The sequence below is a fragment of the Bombina bombina genome, chromosome 4 (assembly GCF_027579735.1).
Source record: "Bombina bombina isolate aBomBom1 chromosome 4, aBomBom1.pri, whole genome shotgun sequence".
In the NCBI taxonomy this organism is placed as follows: domain Eukaryota; kingdom Metazoa; phylum Chordata; class Amphibia; order Anura; family Bombinatoridae; genus Bombina; species Bombina bombina.
This window is the reverse complement of record NC_069502.1, coordinates 800913053-800924953: the sequence shown is the minus strand read 5'-3', so window position 1 is coordinate 800924953 and position 11901 is coordinate 800913053.

Sequence of the window (11901 nt, the reverse complement as noted above, 5' to 3'; positions counted from 1 at the left end):
GAGGAAGCAAAGACACAACAGCCAAAAGCTTAAATAACTCCCCCACTCCCCTCATCCACCAGTCATTCTTTGTCTTTTGTCTCAGGAGGTTGGCAGAGAAGTGTCAGAAGATTGAAGATAGTCTCTTATGGAGGTTAGTACTCTTCAAAACGGGACTGGAGTTTTAAGTAATTCTGTCAGCCTCTCAGTGAGAGCATGGATGAAAGTTAGAGTCCGGAGATGCAGGGAGTGTTGTCTGCGAAACCATCCCAACTCATATTAACAGCTCCTGGGCAATCAGTGTTGACCAGTGACGTGCAGTGAGATGAAAGACTGGTGAGGCAGTCTCCAAAGAAACACACACATAGAGTAATATATATATGTGTGTGTGTGTGTGTGTATATATATATATATATAGTAAAGCAGTCAATGGTCAATGGTGTACAAATTGTTTTGGTTTTGTACACCATTGACAAAGGCTCGTGTGTGAGCCGAAACGTTTGGTAATCAACTTTGCCAATAAACCGGAGTGTTTTTGAAAAAACCTGTGTGCCTGCTTCATTTGGGTCCTTGCTGCAACACGGAGTCCGTCCGTGGGATCCATAACTGCTTTACTGTTTGTCTCTCCCTAGTGTGAGCACCAGGTAGCTGACATACTCGTGAGTGCTGTTCACCTCTGCAATTTTATATATATATATATATATATATATATATATATATTCTCACTCTCTTTCTCTCTCTCACTCTCTTTCTTTTCTCTCTCACTCTCTTTCTCTCTCTCTCACTCTCTTTCTCTCTCACTCTCTTTCTCTCTCACTCTCTCTCACTCTCACTCACTCTCTCTCTCACTCTGTTACTCTATCTCTCACTCTCTTTCTCTCTCACTCTCTTTCTCTCTCACTCTCTTTCTCTCTCACTCTCTTTCTCTCTCACTCTCTTTCTCTCTCACTCTTTCTCTCTCACTCACTCTCTTTCTCTCTCACTCACTCTCTTTCTATCTTATTCACTCTCTTTCTCTCTTACTCACTCTCTTTCTCTCTCTTACTCTCTCTAACTCTCTTTCTCTCTCTCACTCTCTTTCTCTCTCACTCTCTTTCTCCCTCACTCTCTTTCTCTGTCACTCTCTTTCTCTCACTCTCTTTCTCTCACTCTCCTTCTTTCTCTCACTATCCTTCTTTCTCTCACTCTCCTCTCACTCTCTCTCTTTCTCTCTCACTCTTTCTCTCTTTTTCTCTCTCACTCTCTTTCTCTCTCACTCTCTTTCTCTCTCACTCTCTTTCTCTCATTCTCTTTCTCTCATTCTCTTTCTCTCTCTCTCTTTCTCTCACTCTCTCTCTTACTCTCTCTCTCACTCTCTTTCTCTCTCTCACTCTTTTTCTCTCTCTCACTCTCTTTCTCTTTATCTCACTCTTTTTCTCTCACTCTCTTTCTCTCTCACTCTCTTTTTTTCTCACTCTCACTCTCTTTCTCTCTCTCTCTCTTTTTCTCTCACTCTCTTTCTCTCTCTCACTCTCTTTCTCTCTAACTCTCTTTCTCTCTCTCACTCTCTTTCTCTCACTCACTCTCTTTCTCTCACTCTCTTTCTCTCTCACTCTCTTTCTCTCTCACTCTCTTTCTCTCTCACACTCTTTCTCTCTCACTCTCTTTCTCTGTCACTCTCTTTCTCTCACTCTCTTTCTCTCCTTCTTTCTCTCACTCTCCTTCTTTCTCTCACTCTCCTTCTTTCTCTCACTCTCCTTCTTTCTCTCACTCTCTCTCTTTCTCTCACTCTCTCTCTCACTCTTTCTCTCTCTCTTTTTCTCTCTCACTCTCTTTCTCTCTCTCTCTTTCTTTCTTACTCTCTCACTCTCTCTCACACTCTCTCTCTCACTCTCTTTCTCTTTCTCACTTTCTCTCTCTCGCTCTTTTTCTCTCTCACTCTTTTTCTCTCTCTCACTCTCTTTCTCTTTATCTCACTCTTTCTCTCTCACTCTCTTTCTCTCTCACTCTTTCTCTCTCACTCTTTCTCTCTCACTCTCTTTTTTTCTCACTCTCACTCTCTTTCTCTCTCTCACTCTCTCTCTCTTTCTCTCTCACTCTCTTTCTCTCTCACTCTCTTTCTCTCTCACGCTCTCTCTCTCTCTTTCTCTCTCACTCTCTCTCTCTCTTTCTCTCTCACTTTCTCTCTCTTTCTCTCTTACTCTCTCTCTCTCACTCTCTTTCTCTCTCTCACTCTCTTTCTCTCTCTCACTCTTTTTCTCTCTCTCACTCTCTTTCTCTTTATCTCACTCTTTCTCACTCTCTTTCTCTCTCATTTTTTCTCTCTCATTCTCTTTCTTTCTCACTCTCTTTTTTTCTCAATCTCACTCTCTTTCTCTCTCTCTCTCTTTCTCTCTCACTCTCTTTCTTTCTCTCTCACTCACTTTCTCTCTCACTCACTTTCTCTCTCACTCACTCTCTTTCTCTCACTCACTCTCTTTCTCTCACTCTCTTTCTCTCTCACTCTCACTCACTCTCTTTCTCTCTCACTCATTCTCTTTCTCTCTCACTCTCTCCTAACATACAGCAGCATACAAAATAATCACAGCCAGCAGTGTATAGACAAAAATGTCAAACAATTAAGACAACCTGAACCTGTCCCTGTTTGTGCACACTTACTAGTAGGTAGGGTAATAAATCCAGCCCTGACTGAACTTTTTCCTTGTCTGCTGCATTCCTCAGTAATCTTTTATAAAGTATTTTACATCTCATAGGTCAGCACTGCTGCAGCTGTTCACAGCCTGGCCCGGTAATGAGGAATGCAGTATGTTGATTTGAGAGCAGACAAGGAAGCAGTTCAGTAGTAGCACCCTCCCCCCACACCACGGTTAGTTCTGATCTCTCCCACCTTTAAAGCTCCTTGTAGAAAACTCTCCAGTCTCCGGTGATACTAACAGAGCTTCTGTGTCAGTCAAGGCTGCTGCAGCAGGAGCTGGCTGTTGTGATATCACTCTAAAGCATTTCTATCTCAGTGCTTCTGATCACAGCCCTTTCAGTGTGTACTGTGTTACAGCAGTGTGGGAAAAGTTGTGATCAGAAGCGCTGAGATAGAAATGCTTTAGAGTGATATCGCAACAGCCATCTCCTGCAGCAGCACTAGTGCAAATGTAAATCCATTATGACAGTTAAACACACAGACTCTTCTGTAAGGTTCTTAGTTAACCAAACGCTACTCACTCAGGCTCATGTTTTGCAACATTGAAGAGCTTGTTCCTAGGGCTCAGAGGCTCAGCCTAGCCTGGTCACTAACTGAACACTTCTACTGAACTTGAATGCATTAATAGGAAAAAGGTGCAAAAAATCAAAGTCCACCCCATGCTCAGCCTCTCTCCATCTTGCACCGCCACAATGGCTCCTGTACATGTTACTTCCTAAATCTAGACTGACACTGAGGAGTGCTGAGCGCGACACCAAAGTATGGACACATAAAAACATTAGAAAATAAATAAAACATAGAATATTTTGAATGTCCCAATGCTCTTATAGCAGCACACAGAAAATGTTAAGTAAGTGTGTGAGGGTGAAATGCAAAGCTGCGTTACTTGATCTTTGATGGGGCACCAGCATCAACGATCAAGTAACCCAGCATTGCATTTCACCCTCACGTATTTTCTTAACATTCTGTGTGTGTACTTAGACTTGGCTCAGGCTGCCCAACCCAATGCAATCAATCAAAAGCATTACTTAGCGGCACGTGTCATGTTCTGCAGCAAACCTCCAGAGTGAGACTGAGTCCAGGGCAGGGGCCAGGGCAGGACAGGTCCTTCTTCTCAGCAGCTTCACAGGAAGCATCGATCTGTCACACTTGGTCACATGACTCTTCTTCTCTCTTCCCGCCGCGCGCATATAGGCCACCAGCAGTTCCACCTCCTCCACTGGTGATGTCACTGAGCAGTGAGCAGTGCACTGATTGGCTGGCTGACTCCAGAGGCTGCTCAGAGAGCAGCCTCCTTTGGGAGCTTATGGGCTGCGATGAGCAGCACCGCTGGGTGTTATCTTAGCTTTACTACATGTCTGACGGTGGTGGATTCGGCGGTCGGGGGTGGGGGAGTAGTACCAGTGTACTTTGGGGTACTACATTTTTTTTATAAACTTTAAAAAATATATTTTTTTTTTATAAAACCTTATTTAAAAAGTTTATATACGCATAGGACAGGTGAGGCACTGCCTCACCTTCCTCCTATGACAGCACGTCACTGGTGTTGATGAGTTTTGCTGCCTGCCTTTATTCACTCAAGTCCATGTCAGAAGCGAGGCTACTATCTGTCACACTTGAAGGGCTGTGTTCCTGTTCCCTGGCGTAAATTCCAGTAAGATCGTTTCATTTTATTTCGATATGTGAATGTAATGTTAATGAAAGAAGTCAGGGTCCCAGTGGGACTCCTTTTATCTTATGGAATCAAGGGTTAATTTCTCCTGAGGAGGGTTATTGAACAGGGGGGACTTTAATCCTGTTTTTGTTATGTGATTTTGTCTGCTAATGCTAATCTTAACCAAATTAGAACAAGAAGCCATACAGAGGCTGAAATTAAAACAAGACATCGTGATTCGTAGAAGTGATAAAGGTGGTAACATTGTTGTCTTAGACAAACAAGATTACATCATGGAAGCTGAAAGGCAGCTAAGTCAAACTGAGGTATATGAAAAACTAAGCTTTGACCCCACTAATGCATTTAAACTAAGTCTGGGACAAATCCTAGATGATGGAAATTAATTAGGTATTATTGACGATGAAACCAAAGCTTTTTTATGGGTTAAACATCCTAAAATTCCTATCTTCCACCATCTCCCCAAGACGCACAAGGGTCTTGACAATGTCCAGGGACGTCCTATCGTCTCTGGTATTGGATCCTTGTTGGAACCCTTGGGGAGATGGATGGAAGGTATTTTACAGCCATTGGTAAGGATTCTTCCATCATTCCTTAAAGACACGAAACATCTGTTAGTATTGGTAGAAGACATCAATTGGAAACCAGAATATTCATGGTTAACTATTGATGTAGTTAGTTTGTATTCTACCATTCCTTTGGATAAAGGTATGATTGCAGTAGCCTTTTTTTTGGATAAATATACAGGTTACAGTAATACTGACGAAAGCTTCATACTTAGGGCACTCTTCTTTTTACTTACACACAATTACTTCTCGTTTGGCGGCAGTTTTTACCTGCAAAGGAGAGGTACTGCAATGGGGGCTACTTTTGCCCCCTCCTTTGCAAATTTATACATGGGGTGGTGGGAGCTATCCCATGTATATGGCGAAGACTGCCGCCAGAGGGGGAGTATTGTGATGTATAGGAGATTTATTGACGATCTCCTTCTCATATGGCAAGGGTCAGCAGAGGAGTGCACTGAGTTTGTAAAAGACCTTAATATTAACGATGTTGGTCTAAGCTTTACAAGCACTGCAAGTAAAACGAGTATTGAATATCTAGACCTTACACTTTCTAATGAAGGTAGCAAGGTTGTTACTAAATTACACAGGAAGCAAATTGCAGGCAATAGCATTTTGCATGCCAAAAGTATGCATCCTAAGCATACAAGCTTTGGAATACTCAAAGGAGAATTTATTCGTTTACGAAGAAATTGTTCCTCATTGTCAGAATACCATAATATGGCCAAAGATTTCAAAGAGAGGTTTTTACAGAGAGGATTTCCGAGAAAACAAATTACCAAAGCGTACAATATAGTATCTAGAATGGACAGAAACAGGATGCTCCACTCAAATAGAGCTAAGAGAAATAGAGAGATGAGTAATACACCTATTTTTGTCACAAATTACAGCAAACAATTTGATCAGATTGCAAATATTGTACAAGAATGTCTTCCGATTCTGAAAGGAGATGGAGATCTCTATGAGATAGTACAAAGGGGATGCAAGTGCATCCCTAGGAAAAATAAGACTTTGGGCAATATTTTGGCCCCTAGTGAAATAAAAACTACCTCACACAGAGTTACAAGTTGGTTAGAATGCAAGGGCCACTATAGGTGTGGTGCCACCAGATGCAAAGCATGCTCATACACGCTAACTGGTAAAACTTTTCAATCGACAAAGACTCAGAGAGTGTTTACCATTGATGCATGCACAAACTGTCGCAGCACATATGTAGTGTACCTTGTGACTTGCCAAGCATGTCAGAAGCAGTACGTTGGTCTTACCACAAGGGAAGCTAGAGAGCGAATAAAAGAACATGTCTATGACATTAAGTCCGAAGATCCAGACTCACAAGTGGCTAGGCACTTTAAGTTCTGTCACAATAGTAGTACTGACAACCTTGTATGGCAAATTATTGAATGGGTAAGGGTTCCCAACAGAGGAGGAGATAGAGACAAGTTGCTCCGTATGCGCGAGGCTTTTTGGATCTTTAAATTGGGAACAAGGGCCCCAGAGGGCCTTAACATACATACAGATCTAATTAACTGTTGGAGATAGGCTTTACGTATTGACTCTTACAATTGTGGCAAATAACTCTTAGTTGAGTGGCCCCTCTTGAGATTTATGTGGCCCGATAAGATCCAATATTATTCATCATAGTTCCCTCTCTGTAGATATATCAATATATAGTACATATAGTATAGCGATTAGTAATGTTAGGAACAAATAGTATGTTTAAATCATATGGTTTTAATTTTCTCTTAAAGAGAAATTATCAAATATAATGTGGTTAATAAGCTGAGGATTAAGGAATCTAGTATTCGATATGGAGATAATTTCTCTTTAATTTGTCATAATGTTAATAGACAGGAAATGACATAACTTAGCTGTATAACGCTTTAAATTTTGGATATAAAATATTCTGAACATATTAGATCACACATACTATAAATTAGCACTATAAAGGTACCTGTTTGTATAAGGATATATGTGGAATAAATAGATTTTGTCCTTTTTTAGGGTGTAAGATGATGCTCTAATATTCTCTAAATGTTTGAAATAAGAGCTTGTAGAATTGAGATATATATACAATAACACTATGTATGTGCAAGCTGGTAATCAAGGAGTTAAATTGAGACTTAGCACGTCATTATGATTTGTAAATGTAAGTAGGCTGTGTATCCAAGACAGCACGGTCTATGAATAAGGCAGAGAGCTGAAACATGTCAGACCGCTGCTGTCTTGGATCCAATTTTTTACAAATTCTTGCTGTGAAACTGTTTTAATTAATATGGCATTAAAAGTTACTTTTTAAACTCTTGCCTGTGGTCCCGACTCGCCCTATTTTTTATTTTTATTTTTGATTAATGTGTAGTGATACTTGGGCTCATGGCTATTTGGACATAACGGCCTAATATAATCTGTTTGCATGGTCCTAAGGACTGGCACACTTTTTTGGCTTACACGATGCACCTCGTGACCGGGTGCGGTCACGTTGTATTCCATTTCCGCACCTTGACCGAGTGACAATGGAGAGAGTCTGTTCATTAGTTGTCTGGTTCACAGGAGGTGGTGAGTGCCCCAGCCATTGGAGGTGTAAGGTGCCGTTAGTGTTTGTCCATAATTGCAATCTCCAAGTTATGGAGGACTCTGATTTTTTGGAGACGGATATCTCCGATTCAGAGTACACGTCTTGCGAAGAGTGTGAAAAATGGCCCGGGTTGTCCATGCCAATCAGTTATGTTCTGATTGTCGTACTAGAGTACTATCTTCTCCCGAATCATGGAACTTGATTGCATTGAGACATCTGCCCCTGATGATTCCATGTCCTGTGAGGCACGTGCCCCAGAACTTTTTTTTGCTATACAAGCAGGTGTCCCTACAGCCATTACTCCTTCTCCGGAAGGCGGCTTGTTTCCTCCAGAGGTTACAGCATGGTTCCACATGGCCATAGCTATGGCGCTGGCACATTTATATCTTCCTGGTGAGGTATTTTTAAGATACTGTTAACCTGGGTTCATCGGGCGTGGTATCGCCTGAGTCAGTTAGACCTTCTGGGGAAGCTATGACCTCTGAGGCTTCAGGGGCCCCACCCTCGGGGCCAGGGTCCATTAACCCGGTGGGGGAACATTTTGCCTTCCGTTATTGACTGGCACGTCTTTGTGTTCTTCTAAGGCATGTTTTGGTGGTACTGGAAGATTCCAGCATGACTGGGCCGAGGGATCCTCTGTCTTCTGTGCCGGATGGCAAATTGGGTTAGACGTGTGGGGATGAGGTCAATCTCTCTAACGTCTCTGTTTTTCTTTTCTTTTAAATATCCATTCCAGTTCTGAGCTTGGGAGGATGGGGCCTCTAATCGACTGGTCCGGTTGGTGTGCCATTTTCCTTGGGCGTTCACCCTAGGGTGCTTCCTTCATTTTATTTGATCGGGTTAGGGTTATAATTTTCCTTTTTGGGAACATTTCTTCTCTGGAACTGATACTTGCAATTTTGTTGTTGCGCGCTCTTTCTTGAAAGCTGCGCATTTCTTTATTATTATAGTTTATGCTATCGATCCCTTTGGGGCTTCAATTTTTCTTGTACCTTGGACAGTTCAGGGGCATTGCTTGTACCAGGCATTTACTGGACAGGCACTAGCTGATATAACAATGACCTGAGGTTTCATAAAGAAGCAAATAACTTGTCTCTCATAGATAAATAAATACCTGATAGAGAGCTTCCACAGCAGTGGAAAATCCAGCATGGAATGGACCGAGAAGAGTAGAAGTTAAAATATAAACTTTATTAAGTATGCATTAAGAAACCTGTGAGTGTTCACAGTGAGTCAACCTATATCACAGCATAGATAGAGTCAGCCTAATAGCCCAACATTACACGCTCCAACATGTTTCGTGCCGCAACAGCACTTCGTCAGGGATAGTGAAGGGTTAATTGCTCAGCCGTTATACACATTTTTTCTCCAATCAGATACATGCACAATGTTTTTAAACCAATAGTGATGGCTCAGAAAAACAGACGTAATGACTGTTCAATTTAATTGGTCCATTCGCATTATCTGATTTGCTTTAGTTGTGTGTAACAGGTGAGCAGAATAAAAAACAATCATGTGTAAAAAGAAACAAAATGAAAACATTGGGATACTTGACTACAGTTTCTAATTAATAAATGGATGAAATAACTCTAATAAAAATACAGTAGTACCAAGATTCTGTTGTATAAATAAATTATTCGATATGCACCTAACACTAATGTCTACTTGTATGTTTAATGGTCTTTCTAATAATATATCAAAAGACCTTTTTATATATGCATCGACATACATACATAATGGCTTTATTGATTTAAAAGATGTAACTTTATGTTTCTAAAATGTATCAGCTGTAATGTTTAACATACAAACTGTGTTAATAGTGAAGAGCCAATAGCGAGGCCCTTTTTGTGCATTTCTTTTTAACAACTCTGTGAGTTTTCTTTTTTTTTCTTTTTTTCTTTTTTTCTCTAAGATATTTTTCATGACCATACTTTAAGACATGACCCGCTGGTAATTTGTGAGGCTAGAGGTAACAGCTTATGATTGATATTGTCAAACAAGTAAGTGTGCAGAACATATATGTGCGATCTTTCATTTGTTACTGATAGAATGGAATTAAGGTTCGCTGGTAAATCCCATATTGATTATTTTCTGCGATCAAACTAGAGAAATATATAATAAGATTGTTGCCCTTGCGGACTTTAAAAGATAATATTATAAAAAATCCTGCAGATTCTGACCGGATAGGGACTTGGAATATTGACCTGCTCGAAGTAACGACTTGGGATTGGTATTATTAAGCGAGCGTATTTGCAGTGCATGTATATAATCTGTTGTTTATTGCTGTTAGGATAAGAATAAAATTCACTAATAAATCCCATATTAATTGTTGTCACAATAAAGCTTGGTTATATAATAGGATTGTTGCCCCAACGGACTCTGGAAAGTAATATCATATTGGATATAATGTCCTGCTGATTCTGACCGAATAGGGACTTAAAATTCTAACCGGATAGAAACATTGGATAACAAAAAAAGTTCTAAGGTGCTTAAATGTGTAAACGCTAAGTATTGTGATTAAAAATATATGTACCACCGAAAAAACAGTGACTATAATTATTATTAAGCAAGTGTGTTTTGCAGTGCATATATATAACGCTAAGTATTGTAATTAAAAAATATATGTACCACCGAAAAAACAGTGACTGTGATTATTGTTAAGCAAGTGTGTTTTGCAGTGCATATATATAAGGGGTTATATAATAGGATAGTTGCCCCAACGGACTCTGAAAAGTGATATTGTATTGGATATGAAAAAAAAAGTTCTAAGGTGCTTGAATGTGTAAACGCTAAATATTGTGATTGACCAATTTATAACTACTGAAAAAACAGTGACTATGATAACCTTCATTCTAGACAGAAACCTGTTATACATGATGCGGGCTAAATTGTATAAAAAATAAAAGTAAAACAATATGATAAGTCGCTACATGTGTGGTTAAACACTAGAACGGAAATGTCATCCATTAAAATATTGGTGAAAATCGAGAATGGTGATGATGTGTGTGAAACACAATATATGGTGGGTGTGAACCCGGTGTGTTGAAGGATAAAAAATAAAATAAAATAGGAAGCGTGAATGTAATGTGACCCGGTGTTGTGTCCCCAGAACTATCAATATGAAACCAAATACATAAATTACTCTAAGTAAAGTGTGTGCTACACTTTTCAATAAAAGATTGAAAAGTGTAGCACAGAAACTAATGTAATGAAGTGATATATTATCATGTATAAACAAAGTGTATAAAAAATAGTGTAAAAAATAATAATAATGGGAAGTGATAATTGTGCATACTGTGAAAAACCAAAATAAGAACCAAATGTCAAAAACCAAATATCAATATTAAATATTGTTGAAATATAGATATTACACTGTATGCAATATGTAAGGGGAAGAAAAAATTAAAAGAATGAAAAAATGGAAAGAACTATGGAATTTGTGAATACTATACTATGGTAACCCATCTATCCAATAAATAACTTTATGTCAGATTTCTCATTTATGCCCATTGGTGCTCCAGTTTGTAAAGTAAAGATCCAAAAGGCCTCTAATTTATTTAATTTATCATATCTATTCCCACCTGTATTCAATTTTGGAATATGATCGATAGCCTTAAATGAAAAATATTTAGAAGGTTTTTCACAGTGTGACCTGAAATGTTTAGCTACAGGTGCCTTTGGTTCTTTCTCTGACAGGGAAAGCAAGTGCTCCCTAATTCTATCTTTGAGCATACGAGAAGTACGTCCTGTATATTGCTTATTACAAAATTTACAGGTAATCAGATACACTACAAAAATTGAATTACAGGTTAGATTATATTTAATTTTATATATCCCACCTGTGTTACTGGAAACAAATGAGGGCTCTACTTCGTCAAAATCACATGACTTGCATGGGGTTGTCCCACATTTAAAGAAACCTAGTTTTGGCTCCAACCATGTTCTCTGTGCATTATTTATTTTTTTGTCAAAATCTCTCCTAAAGTTGTTTCCAATATTCCTTGCTTTCCTAGACACAAATTTTATGTTGTTAATCACAGTAGGATCTAAAAGCTTGTCCTTCTCAAGTATTGCTAAGTTTTTCCTAATAACTGTGCAGATTTCATGAAACTGTTTACTGTATTTAGTAGAAAATACTACTGTTGATCCTGAAAATTGATCTGATTGTGATTTAGACTTGTTTGCTAAAAGATTATTTCTATCCATTAGAAGTACCTCATTAGATATTCTAATTAATACATTCTTTTTATATCCTCTAGCTATAAGTCTAGATGTAAGTTCTTCAGCTTGTTGCTTATACTGCTGTGTGTTTGTGCAGTTTCTGCGAAGGCGCATGTATTGGCCCTTAGGAATACCACATTTTAAATGTTCTGGATGATGTGAGTTAGCTCTAAGGATAGTGTTTCCTGCTATAGGCTTCCTATAGGTTACTGTCTCTATT